Genomic DNA, 14,057 nt, shown 5'->3' with positions numbered 1-14,057 from the left:
AGACTGTTGGGACTTCCCTGGTGGTCCAGTGGTTAAGACTCCATGCTCCCAATGCAGGGGGCCCAGGAACTAGATCCCACATGCTGAAACTAAGAGTTCACATGCTGTAACTAAAGATCCTGCATGCCACAAGTAAGACCTGGTGCAGCCAGATAAAAAAATAAATATAAACAAAACAAAAACAAAGTACCATTATTATAAGAAAAAAAACCCAAAACTGTCTTTTCTCCATTTTATATTCTTTCCTCCTTTGTCATAAATTAATTGACCATAAGTGCATGTGTTTATTTCTAGGCTCTCTATCCTGTTCCATTGATCTATATATCTGATTTTGTGCCAGTACCATACTGTTTTTATTACTGTAACTTTGTAGCGTAGTCTGAAGTCACAGAGTGTGATTCCTCCAGCTCCATTCTCCTTTGTCAAGATCGTTTTGGCTATTTGGGGTGTTTTGTATTTCCATACAAATTTTTAAATTATTTGTTCTCCTTTTGTGAAAAATGTCATTGGTAATTTGATAGGGACTGCATTGAATTTGTAGATTGCCTTGGGTAGTATAGTCATTTTAACAATATTGATTCTTCCAATCCAAGAGCATGGTATATCTTTCCAACTCTTTGTGTTGTCCTCAGTTTCTTTCATCAGTGTCTTATAGTTTTCAGAGTACAGGTCTTTTGCCTCCTTAGGTAGGTTTATTCCTAGGTATTTTATTCCTTTTGATGCTATGGTAAATGGGATTATTTCCTTAATTTCTTTTTCTGATATTTTGTTGTTAGTGTATAGAAATGCAACAGATTTCTGTATATTAATTTTGTATCCTGCAACTTTACTGAATTCACTGATGAGCTCTAGTAATTTTCTGGTGGCATCTTTAGGATTTTCTATGTATAGTATCATTATCATCCACAAAACATCTTCTTTTATTATAGCAATCCTAGCAGATGTGAAGTGACCCCTGACAGCTATTAATATTTTCTCCCTATCATTGGTTTTTAAAAATTTGATTATGATATTCTTTGGTGTTGTTTTCTTTATGTTTCTTGTGTTTGGTGTTTGTTTAGCTTTTTGGATCTCTGTGTTTATAGTTTTCATCCATTTAGAAATATTTCAGCCATGATTTCTTAAAATATTTTTTCTATCCCCCTCATTTCAGGGTCTCCAAGTACATGTATACTAGGCCACTTGAAGTTTTTCTAAAAGTCACAATAGTCTGCTCATTTCTTTCAATCTTTTTTTTCTCTATGTGCTTCACTTTGGATTATTTCTATTGTTATGTCTTTAGGTTCACTAATATTCTATTTTACAAGTATAATCTGCTTTTAATCTTATGTATTATAATTTTCCTCTCAGTCATTATAGTTTTCATATCTAGAAGCTTGACTTTGATATCTTCATGCTTCTACCCAACATATTTCATCTTTCCTCTAGCCTTTTATACATATGGAACATAATTATTATAACTGCTTGAATTTTCTTACATACTAATTCCATTTTGTATCATTTCTAGGTCAGTTTTGATTGATTTTTTTTCCATTCTGTTATATATTTCTGTTTCTTTGCGTGTTTGATAATATTCAAGATTGGATGGTAGAATTGTGAACTTTATTTTGACATGTGCTGGATGTTTTTGTATTTCTTTAAATATTGTTAACTTTGATATGGGGTAGAGTTAAGTTACTGGGAAATATACTGATTCTTTCAAGGCTCGCTTTAAAGTTTGTTTGGCTGAACTAGAGTTGTGTTTAGTCTGGAGATAATTTGGTCCCACCACTGAGGCAAGACACTTCTTAGTACTCTACCCAATACCCTGTAAATTACAAATTTTTCCATACTAGGGTGGTGAACAGGAATTATTTCTGGTCCTGTGTGTGCCCCAGGAATTGGTCCCTCTAATCCTTTTGGGTGGTTCTTTCAGTTGTCTTGGGTAGTTTTATCACATGTGTGTGATGATCTGTACTCAGCTAGAGACTTGAAGGGCACCCCTGCAGATCTCTGGAGGTTCATTCTCCATGAGGCTATCTCCTCTCCAGTACCCTGCCTTGCAAACTTTAACTGCCTTGGCCTCCCTGGCCTCTCAGCTCTGTCTCCTCAACTCAGGGAGACTGCCAGCCTCAGTCTGAGTCCCACCTCTCTCACTGCAGCCTGAAGACTCTTTCTAGACAAGTAATATGGGGCAATAATAAGGCTCATCTCATTTGTTTCCTTTGTCCTTTGTTATCTAATGTTCCATGTCTTGAAAACTGTTGTTTTATATATTTTATCTTTTAAGTTGTTTCACACAGAAGGGTACATCCAAATCCTGTTATTCCATCTTATTTGAAATCAAGAGGCAATATCTCTTCTTAAAAAGTTAAGCATAGGGCTTCCCTGGTGGCGCAGTGGTTGAGAGTCCGCCTGCCGATGCAGGGGACACGGGTTCGTGCCCCGGTCCAGGAAGATCCCACATGCCACGGAGCGGCTGGGCCCATGAGCCATGGCCGCTGAGCCTGCGCGTCCGGAGCCTGTGCTCTGCAACGGGAGAGGCCACAACAGTGAGAGGCCCGCGTACCGCAAAAAAAAAACCAAAAGTTAAGCATAAAGTTTTTTTAAATAGTCTACATCTAACTGTTTTATTGTATGAAATTTAGAGGGATCTAATACTGTTCTGTCTACTAGTGCTTTATATGTTATAACTGGTGTTTTATCATTCTGGATTATGAACTCATCTGCTGTGGGAAATTAATCCGTGGGAATTCTGTGGAGCCTGGGTTTAGGGAACTTGCCTCTGGGTCAGTTTTATGTTTGCCTCTCCAAGGCTCCTCTCTTTATGTGTTATTTTTTATTTTGGGTATTCCTGGGTCATAAAAAGTAGTGTATATTCAAACATCAAAGTACATGAGCCAGGCCTTGGTTATTAATTATCAGAGGAGTCATTTTTCCCTTGACCCAGAATTCAGGTCAAATCACACAAGCTTCCATGTTTTCTTGGACTTAAATGCAGACCTTTTTCTGTTGCACATTTTCAGTGAGAATACAGCACTTTGAGGGTCCTAAGTTGTTGTCGAAATTTCAGTTCCAATTCCCCAGACTTTGTCTTCTACACTGCTCGAGGTTACAACCCAATCCTCTAAGGCTGCCATGTCCCCATTAAGCACCAACTCCCCAAGGCTGACACAGTGTTACCTCATGAGCTTAGCTCTCTGCTTTTCTTTTTCTTCTTCTCTCTCAGAGTACTCAACTATGCACTTAAAAGAAATGTGTTACATTTTATCCAGATTTTTTTCTATGCTTATTTGGTCCTCTGTATTGTCAGGAAGAGAATTTTCCAATTTACTTCTTGACTCACTATCATCAGACTTCCACCTCCACAACGTCACCAGTGCTATTCTTCCAAGGCCATTGATAACCAGGAGGCAGCTGCCAAGTTCAGTGGATGCTATGTCGGTTAGGATATGTTCCAAACACAAGTGACAAGATTCCTGGATAAAAGTGTCTTAAACCATAAAGATGCTTAATTTTTCTAAGATAGGTGGACCCAGGGTCAGTTTGGCAACTCAGTTTCATTAAAGACCTGTGTTTTTTCTGTCCTTCCTCTTCGCCATCCTTAGTATTATGACAATGATTTTTTTTTAACCTCATCGTCACATGATGGCTGCCTCCCATGACCACATCCAAGTAACAAAAGGTGGCAAGCAAGAAGAGAACTTTTTCCTCATGACTCTGTCTCTTATCAAGTAGGAAAATCTTTCCAGAAGCTCCAAGAAGTTGACCCTTTTGCCCCTATGGCAAGAACTGTCACATGTCCATCCTTGGAGCAATCACTGACAAAGGAGAATGGAGTCATCCCCGGGGCTGGAAACATTGCTGTTGGCATCATAATGGGGTTTTGTTGACAAAGAATAAGAGTTGTAGAGACACATAAGGCAAGATCTCTGTCCTTGAGGTGCCTGTTGTCAGTGGAAGGCAGAAGAAACTCGGACACAGCAAACCCAAATTTCATGGTCACACAAACTCAGGAGTGCAAAAACATTAGTGCTCTAATTGTCTACTCCTAAGCCTAATTTCTACACTCAGCCCTCACTCTGCCCCACACAGGAAACTTAATTTATCACATCATGTAAACTCAGCCACTTGTGCCTACCACAGACACCCTTTCTTCTCTTATTATATAGGATGGAATAGAACAAAACTTCTGATTCAGAACAGGATCTTTTCTCTCATAGGCATTTTACACTGCTGCCCATCTGTTCTTAAAATGTAATCTTCCTTTGCTCAAACAGGCCTCCAGATTGTAAAGTAACGGTCATACTATCTCCTTCCAAGGAAAGTGGTCCATATAGTTTACCTGTTTCTTTATTTGAGCGAGTCAGAGTTTAGTATCAACCCTAGTATGCAGAGTGACAAGAGAACAGAAATTTAATTTGACTTTAAATCCAAAGCAGAGAAAAATCACCCAGACAAGTTTATTCGGAAGTGATTAGATTAAATCTCCTATATTGGGCAGAATGGAGGCCGGGGGGCGTGTGGGGCTGGAGGGAGAGGTGAGGTTGGGGTGTAGACGAATAGAGGATTCACATTTTTGCATGCCTGAGTTTGTGTGACTCTGAAATTTACATCTACTACGTCTGTTGATGTTTCTGTTGCCCCTAACAAACGTGCACCTCCAGGATGGAGATCTTGTTTTACGCATCTAACATCTCTTCCCTTCCTTTCTCCTTTCTCAATGCCTAGCACAAGATCCACAACGCAGTAGGTACTCGACAAAAATGAGTTTCTTTAATAAAAGATTGTTTGAGTGAAGGAACAAGTGAGACAAGGAGGTTACTGCAATGGGAGGAAACAAGCCTAACGGATTTTTAAACCAGATCTACTTAACTGAATCCCGATTAAGGAGGGAAATGAAGGAATGCTTGTGGGCACAGAGAGAGAGAGAGAGAGAGCGCTGCAGAGCCGAGCTACAATCACTAAGAGGAGACAGCCTAATCAGAGCCAGACGGGCCCCACCTGACTCCTACTGCAGCTAGAAAAAAAAAAGACTAGAAGGTTCAGCTGGAGCGGCTCCCCTTCTCCTGCAGCCCCACCGTCTCCCAGCTCCGCCCCACTCCCACTGCTCTGTGAGGAGGCATGGAAGCTGTGGGGAGGGGAGGCCGGCGAGCTGGGCTTTCCAGGACAAGGCAGGATGGTGTGAGCTCAAACGCTCTGCAATTGCTGGAGCAACGGTGGCGACACTTGAGTTATTCACAAAGGCTGGAATGCAAATGAGGTTGGCACTGCTCCAAGTCGCAGTAGCTTAGGAGGAGGGCGAAAGGCATATTACTATTCATCAAGACCCGAGCGTCGCGTGGGCTCTGAGGTTCTCCACCTGCATCCCTCCCTCTATCACTGACTTCTGGGGGAAGGGGAGGCTCCTCCAGAAGCACTTTATCTGCCAGTCTGAGAGCTGGAGGTGGGGGCGGGGGTCTGAAGTTAGGCAGATTTGTCTCGTCACATGATGGGAGACCTGTATCACGTGATGACTCCGGTGATGTTGCAGGCAGCATGTGACTCCCAGGGCTACGTGGGCTCAAAAACAATTTAAATCCAAAAACACAAGCAGGTTCCCCTCCTCTCCTTTGCCTTTTGGTCTGGCTCTCCCTCCCTTTGGGTTGGTGCCTGACTGAATGGAAAACCCGTCGTCTTGCAGCCACTAACCCGTGAGCGCCGGGTACCTGGAGGCCAGGCCCCTCTGCAGGGGGTCCCCCCCACCCCACCCCGGGAGCTGTGCCCCATCATTCTGAAGCCTGGTAAGTTCCTGAGCACTTGGAGCAATTGTGTGTGAAGCCGTCCTAGACTGCCTCATTAGCATGCACAGGCACCCTGGTTGGGCGCGTTGGAAGGAACGTGCCTGCCGGCTCTGGCCCCGCCAGACGCAGGCTTCCTGGGACCAGCGCTGCGCGGCTGTGCCGGGGCGGCATGTGCACTCCATCTCTCTTCTCCCTGCCTTCCCGGCCTCCTCTTCCGACATCCCTCTCCTATCTCAGCTTGCTCCTCTGAGCCTCTCTCTTCTCAACCTCTCTTACTTCTCACCTCCTCCCTCTCCACCCCCTCTTATTTTCTCTTTTCATTCACCCCCACCTTCTGTTTTTCTCTCTCCCACGCCTTGTCTTAGGAGTTCCTCTCCCCTCGCCTTGAAACATTATTTTTGGGGGGGGGTACCTAGATTTTATGTTCTTTCTGTCCAGAACCTGAAGGCCCAGCTTCTGAGGACTTGGTGGTTGGAAATCTACTAACGGCCCCTCTGGAGATGATTTTCTTACTAAGACAATGCAGAGGGCCCAGTTCCTGTCATGTATGTGTGTGCGTGTGCGTGTGTGTTAAGGGTGATTGATGTATTTCCCATCAGAACTGTTTCTTGAGTGGATGTTTGCGGCTCCAGGTCCCTGCTCAGCCAGGGGATCATCAAGAGACAGGAGGGGCAGTTACAGTGGTTAGGAGACCACGTCCTCTGACCCCAGATGTCTGACTCTATGTGCAAGAAGTCGGGTCTTAAAGCAGGAGTCAAAATCCAGTGCTCAATGCATAGGGGCTCACTCAGTTGTCACAAGGCACCCCACAGAGATGGCTTACAGTTTGAGGCTGCACCTTGGTGGAACGACCAGAGCATTAGCTGAGAAACTAGCCACAGGGAAGGCAAAAGTAAATTTAATCATGGCAGTGTCTGTAGCCTCATAGGAAGGAGATGTTGGCAGTGTCAGAAGCTCCTGGTTCACTGTTCTCCAGGTATGCTGACACCTGTTCAGCAAGAAATAATTAAAAATTACTGAGCATAATCCATCTAACAATTCAATGAGGAGGTGCTATTTGTATCCCCATTCTAGAGATGGGAAAACTGAGGCACAAAGGAGTTAGTTATGTCACTCAGTTCATAAGTGATGGAGCTAGGATGTGAGCCCAGGCAGCTTTTCTCCAGAGCCTGCACTGTTAACCACTATGATAAACTGCCTCAAAAAATATCTATCCACATCTCTATGTGACAGGTGGTATGCAAGGTTTGGGGCTACATTTGTGAACAAACAGAGACATCCTGTTCTCGTGAAGCTTGCAATCCAGTGGAAAAGGCAGCTAATAAACATACCATCACACAAGACAATATATCGTTTCAAATTAGGGTATTTGCTAAGAAGAAAAATAATAGGGTAGCATGAGAATATATAACTGGAGACATACTTCCGTTGGGGGGCGAAGGGGAAGAGTTGGTCCAAGAAGTCCTCTCTGCTGATGTACAATAATATTTAAGCTATGACTTGAAAGAGGAGCAGGAGTCGACCAGGTGAAGAGCCAGAAAGAGCATCCAGGTAGAGGGAATGGCATGTGTAAGGGCCTCGGTGTGGGAGAGACCTGGGTCCACTTCAAGAGCAGCAAGAACGAGTGGGACAATAGGAGGTGAAGCCGTCCAGATAATGTGAGTCACAGTAGGCCTTGCTAAAAAGACTTGGGTTTCATCCCAGGATCAATGAACAACCTTTAAAGCATTTTAAGTAGGGAAGTAGCATAATTGGATTTGCAATATGAAAAGACTCCTTCCAGAGGTGTATCTGTTAGTTTTTGCTGTGTCACAAAGCACCCCAAAACTTAACAGCTTAAAACAACAATCATTTATAGGTCATTATGCAGCAAGTTGACAGCTGCAGCTGGGATCATCTGGACAGGAATTCTGTTCTTTTTTTTTTTTTTTTTGCGGTACGCGGGCCTCTCACTGTTGTGGCCTCTCCTGTTGCAGAGCACAGGCTCCGGACGCGCAGGCTCAGTGGCATGCGGGATCTTCCCGGACCGGGGCACAAACCCGTGTCCCCTGCATCGGCAGGCAGACTCTCAACCACTGCGCCACCAGGGAAGCCCAGGAATTCTGTTCTTGCGTGGCTTCACTCATATAGCTAGTTAGCTGGCAGGCTGGCTGGCGGTGGTTGATATTAGATGTTCTCACTCACATGTCTGCTAATCGGCAAAGGCCACTGAAACTGACCAGGCCATGTGTCTCCATATCTAACAAGCTAGCTAGCTCAGTTGTCTTCATGTGATGGCTGAGTTCCAAATTCAGCAAGAGAGGGTAAGCCCCGATGCACAAGCACTTTTCAAACATCTGCTTGCATTGTGTTTGCTAATGCTCCATTGGCCTAGACAGGTTACATGGTCAAGCCCAGATTCAAGGGATGAAGAAATATACGTCTTGACAAGAGGAGTTATAAAATACTGTGTCTGTTTGCTTCCAACCTACTACATGAATTCAGAATGGTAAGCTGGATACTGTCTTCCTCTACTATGGGAAGAACTGAAAGCCAAGAGGAAATTTGGAGCCAGTTCTGCTCTGATTAGAGATGAGCTTAGACCTGGTCATATATCAGACTTTATTACCTGCTTAGAACAAGCAGGGGTCTGAGCATCTCTTTTGGACGTGAATCAGGAGAGGGTATAGAAAGCGGTGTAGAAATGTCTCCTCATGGGGTTATCTGGGAATGACTTGGAGTCCAAGAAGACTTTGTGATTGTTACCCTAGAATGAAATTTGGGCCATATGGAACTTGGAGTGTGTTTCAGTGTTCTCGGCAAGACAACAGTGTGTGCAAAGGCCCTGAGGCAAGGAAGCAGGTGGCTTGTTTTGGGAAATAGGAGGCATTAGTTTAATGTAATTGCAGTGAAAATGGCATGGAAGTAGACAGATTAGAAAAATATTCAGGAGGTAGAAAGAACAAGCCTTGCTGATGGATTTGATAGGAGTTTAAGAAAAGGGACTTAAACTTGGTAATATCATTTCCTAAGGTGGAAAGATTAGGAGAGGATCAGAATATTTTGGTGGGGGAAAGGGAGCAGGCAGGAAAAAATCTAGCATTCTATTAACTGGGTCAAAAGTTGCTGAGACATTGAGTAAATTGAGGACAGAAAATTGTCTATTCAAGTTGGTAACATGGAGATAGCTGAAGACTTTGACAAGAGCAATTTTGGTGGATTGGTGATAATGGAAACCAGATTGGAGTGTGTTAAGGAGTGAATAAAAGTAAATAAACTGTGAAAGGGAGCACAGAAATCAAGCACCATTTAGATATGGGTCAGGGTTGGGAATCTATCTTGATTTTATGTTTGCTTTAAAAAAACAGAAACAGGAACCTGTAGATTGTGTAAACTGTTGGAGTGGTCCAGTTGAAAGGGAGAGAGGGGAATGGGATCCAAAGTGTATGTGAATGAATAGGTGACGATAGATTTTTATTTTTTTAAAGGAGGGAATAACGAGAAAGAAGATGGAGCAGATACATGAAGGCTTCTAGATTTTGGTATTGAGAGGATGAAGAGTTTCCTATCTGCCAAATTTTATTTTCCCAGTGAAAGGGGATTAGTAGAGAGAAAGGAGATGAGAAGAGGGAGGAGGTAAAGATATAAAATGGTCATTTTGGAAATAAGCATCTTGAAGAGAGAAGTAGGGTTGCTGGGCAAAGCAGAGTGCCTACTGAGAACAGAGAGCATGTATTTAAAATTGTCTCATTTTCTCCAGTAACATTTAAGTGCTTGGGTTCAAGAACCTGGAGATGGTGGAGTGCAAGTCGGGTGGAAGTTTTGCTGAACAAGTTCCACAGGGGAGAAAAGGGCGAGGATGTTGAAGGGGGTTTTAAGGGAATGATTGTCCAGGTGAGCCAGAGAATCCAAGCTGGACCAGAATGGGAATGGAACCAGGAAGGAATGATGGAGGATGAGTGAGTGGTAAGCTCAACAGAATAGAGGTTATGATGAGGTGAAAGACTGCATTCTTGGAGGTAGTCCAGCATCAGCATCACATGGGAGCTGGTTAGAAATGTGGAATATCAGGCCCCAACCTAGATATTCTGAATCCAAATCTGCATGTTAACAATCCTCAGGTGACTTGTATGTACACTGAAGATTTAGAAGCAATGATCTAGATTGTCTTGTGAAAAACAAATGGTGCTGAGAATTTCCTGGTGGTCCAGTGGTTAGGACTGCATACTCTCACTGCTGAGGGCCTGGGTTCAATCCCTGGTCAGGGAACTAAAATCCCACAAGCTGCGCGTTACAGCCAAAATAAGATAAACAAAATAAATGGTGCTATTCTGGGCAGAGTGAGAAGGTAATGAACCCCAAATGTCACACTCACTTCTATATTTATTTTCCCTTTCAAAACAGATCTTGATTTAGCAGAAGTTCTTCTTTAAAATTTTGTCCTGGTTTTTATTTTATTTTAATTTTTATTATGCAATATCTCAAATGTATATATAAATATAGTGAAAACCAGTATACCAACATTAGTTTCAATAATTTTCAACTCATGACCCATCTTGTTTTCTCTATACCATCCCTCCACCCCACCCACTGCCGCCACCAAACAGGATTATTTTGAATCAAATCTTAGACATGATAAAATTTCATCTGTAAATATTGGAGTGCAAGTCGGGTTGAAGTTATGCTGAACAAATTCCACAGGAGAGAAAAGGGCGAGGACGTTGAGGGGGATTTCGAGGGAATGATTGTCCCTTAAAAGACAAGGGCCCCCTTTTAAAACATAACCACTGTATCATCACTGCTTCCCAATAAAATCAAGAATAAATTCTTATTATCATCAGATATCCAGATAGTGTTCACATATCTGCAGTTGTCATATTTGTAGTAATTTGTTTGTTTGAATTAGCATCCGAACAAGGTCTGTACCTGGCAATTGGTTAATATGTCTCTCACATCTTTTGTAATTTATAGGTTCCTGTTCATCTCTTTTTTTTTTCCTTGAAATTTTGTATTAAAGAAACAAGATGATTTCTCCTCTAGATTTTCCCAAAGTCTAGACTTTACTGATTGTTTGCTCAAGGTATCGTTGAATATGTTCCTCTAAATACCTCTAGGTAATTAGACCTAAAAAGAATTGCTTTCAAAAAAACTTCTATGGTGAAATGTATCACACATGAAACATGTATGTATAAATACATACATATATACATACAGCCTGAAGAATAAAAATGTCCTTGTAACACCTACCTAGTGCCTTAGAAGCCCTCCAATAACATCTCTCTTCATCTTCCCTAGAGGTAACCTCTATCTTGACTTTTATAATAGTAATTTTTCTGCTAGATTTATTACATATGTGTGCATCCCTAACCAATATATTAGTTTTTCCAACTTTTTGAGTTGTAGATAAATGTAATCAGATCATAGATATTCTTCTATGACATTTATTTTACTCAATATTTTATTTTTGAGATTCATCTGTGTTTGTTCATTCATTTTCACGGATGTATAGTAATCCACCAAGTGAATGAGCTACAATTTATTCATCCATTCTACTCTTGATGGGCATTTGGTCTTGTACATGTCTTATGGACTTGTACAAGAATTTCTCTAAGCTATATACCTAGGAGTGAAAGTGCTGGATCATAGAGTATGCATAAGTTCAGTTTTACAAGAAAATGCCAAACTATTTTCTGCAAGTTAATCTTTTTCCTTTCCTATCCTTACACCTTTTAATTTTTGTTGTCATTGCCTCATTGTACCAGCTAAGCCTTCTAATACAATATAATAGAAATAGTGAAAGTAATTATCCTTGTCTCATTCTGATCTCAAAGGGAAAGCATTCAACATTACACAATTAAGTAACTGATTTTTTTTTTTTTTGGTTGAATGGGGTTTTTTAGAATTTTATCTCTTATCACATTAAGAAAATTCCTATTTTTCTTTGCTTGGAGTTTTTAAATATGAATTGTTTTTGAATTTTATCGAATACTTTTTCTGTGTCTTCTGAGATGATAAAATGATTTTCCTACTTTATCCTTTTAGTGTAGTGAATTATATTGTTGAATTCTCCCTTTTTTTCCAGCTTTATTGACATATATATACATTTGTTTAAGGTATACAATGTGATGATTTGATACACACACATATATATACTGTGAAATGATTACTACAATATGCTCAGTTAACACCTTCATTCTTCCATGTAATTACCTTTTTGTGTGTGTAGTGATAACATTTAAGATCTACTCTCTTAACAACTTTCAAGAATATAATATAGTATTGTTAAGTCTAGTTACCAAAACTTATGCATCTTAGAGCTGGAAGTTTGCACCCTTTAACCAACATCTCCCCCATTCCCCGCATGCCCCAGCCCCTGTCAACCATCATTCTACTATTTTTTTTAAAAAATATTTATTTATTTATTTTTGGCCGCGTTGGTCTTTGTTACTGCACGCAGGCTTTTTCTAGTTGCCGCGAGTGGGGGCTACTCTTCGTTGTGGTGCGCGGGCTCCTCATTGCAGTGGCTTCTCTTGTTGTGAAGTATGGGCTCTAGGCGCACAGGCTTCAGTAGTTGTGGTGCACAGGCTTAGTTGCTCTGTGGCATGTGGGATCTTCGCGGACCAGTGATCGAACCCATGTCCCCTGCATTGGCAGGCAGATTCTTAACCACTGAGCCACCAGGGAAGTCCCCATCATTCTACTATTTTTATGAGTTTGAATTTTTTAGATTCCACATATAAGTGAGAACATGTAGTATTTGTCTTTCTCTGTCTGACTTATTTCACTTAGTATAATGCCCTTAGGGTCCATCCATGTGTTACAAAAGGCAGGATTTCCTTCCGTTTTATGGCTGAATAATATTCCAGTGTGTATGTATGTGTATGTGTGTGTGTGTGTGTGTGTGTGTGTGTGTGTATCACATTTTCTTTTTCCTTTCATACACTGATGGACACTTAAGTTGTTTCCATGTCTTGGCTATTGTGAATAATGCTGCAATGAACATGAGGGTGCAGATAACTCTTTGAGACAGTGATTTCATTTCTATTAGATATATATTCAGACGTGGGATTGCTGGATGATATGGTAGTTCTATTTTTAATTTTTTGAGGAATCTCCATACTGTTTTCCATAGTGGCTCCACCAGTTTACATTCCCACCAACAGTGCCCCGGGGTTTCCTTTTCTCCACAGCCATACCAACACTTGTTGTCTCTTGTCTTTTTGTTAATAGCCATTCTAACAGGTGTGAGGTGATATCTCATTGTAGTTTTTATTTGCATTCCCCTGATGATTAGTGATGTTGAGCATCTTTTTATGTACCTGTTGGTCATTTGTGTGCCTTCTTTGGAAAAATGTCTATTTAAGTCCTTAGCCCATTTTTAAATCAGGTTATTTGTTATTTTGATATTGAGTTATACAATTTCCTTATATATTTTAGATATTAATCCCTGATCAGATAGATGGTTAGCATAATTGGGAAAAGAATTTGAAAAAAAATAGGTACATGTATATGTATAACTGAATCAATCTACTATGCACCTGAAATTAACAAAACATTGTTAACTGTATGCTAACGTAAAATAAAAAAATTTTAAAAGATAGTTAGCAAATATTTCCCCCCATTCTGGAGGTTGCCTTTTCATTTTGCTGATTTTTGCTTTTGCTGCGCAGAAATTTTCAGTTTGATCTAGTCCCCCCTGTTGATTTTTGCTTTTGTTGCCTATGCTTTTGTTGTCATATACTAAAAATTGTTGCTAAGACCAACGTCGAGGAGATTTTTCCCTGTGCTTTCTTCTTGTAGTTTTAAAGTTTTGGATCTTCTATTTAAATCTTTAATCCATTTCCAGATAATTTTTGTGGGTTGTATAAAATAGGAATCTAATTTTATTATTTTGCATGTGAATATCCAGTATTCCCAGCACCATTTATTGAAGAGACTGTCCTTTCCCTATTGAGTATTCTTGGCTCTCTCGTAAAATATTAGTTGACTGTATATGCATGGGTTTATTTCTAGGCTCTTGGTTCTTTTTCATTGATCTATGTGTCTGTTATTATGCCAGTACCAAACTGTTTTATTACTATAGCTTTGTAATAAATCAGTAAGTGTAATGCCTCCAGCTTTGTTCTTCCTTCTCAGAATTGCTTTGCCTCTTCAGGGTCTTTGTGATTCCATACACATTTTAGGATTGCTTTTTCTATTTTTGTGGAAAATGCATTGGGATTTTGATAGGGATTGCATTGAATCTAGAAATGCCTTTGGGTAGAATGAACTTTTAACAATATTAATTCTTTTGATCCACAAACACAGGATATCTTT

The 14,057-nt window shown here is 40.8% G+C and overlaps 1 protein-coding gene across 2 annotated transcripts in view; it reads left to right on the top strand.

Moving 5' to 3' along the window:
- The first annotated feature begins 105 nt into the window (after positions 1 to 105).
- Positions 106 to 14,057, top strand: part of TNRC6A (trinucleotide repeat containing adaptor 6A) — a 208,240-nt gene continuing 194,288 nt past the window's right edge. Inside the window, exon 1 of one of the 2 annotated variants that reach the window (XM_027126603.1) lies at positions 106 to 132. The gene's annotated coding sequence lies outside the window, so the exon portion shown is untranslated. The remainder of the gene's footprint in view (positions 133 to 14,057) is intronic. The other variant, XM_027126601.1, reaches the window with a different exon arrangement.

This window comes from Aethalodelphis obliquidens, unplaced genomic scaffold (assembly GCF_003676395.1).
Source record: "Aethalodelphis obliquidens isolate GAN/ISIS:26980383/991018 unplaced genomic scaffold, ASM367639v1 scaffold30, whole genome shotgun sequence".
Classification (NCBI taxonomy): Eukaryota; Metazoa; Chordata; class Mammalia; order Artiodactyla; family Delphinidae; genus Aethalodelphis; species Aethalodelphis obliquidens.
The sequence above is the reverse complement of the archived record's forward strand: the minus strand, read 5'-3'. Positions and strand labels throughout refer to the sequence as shown.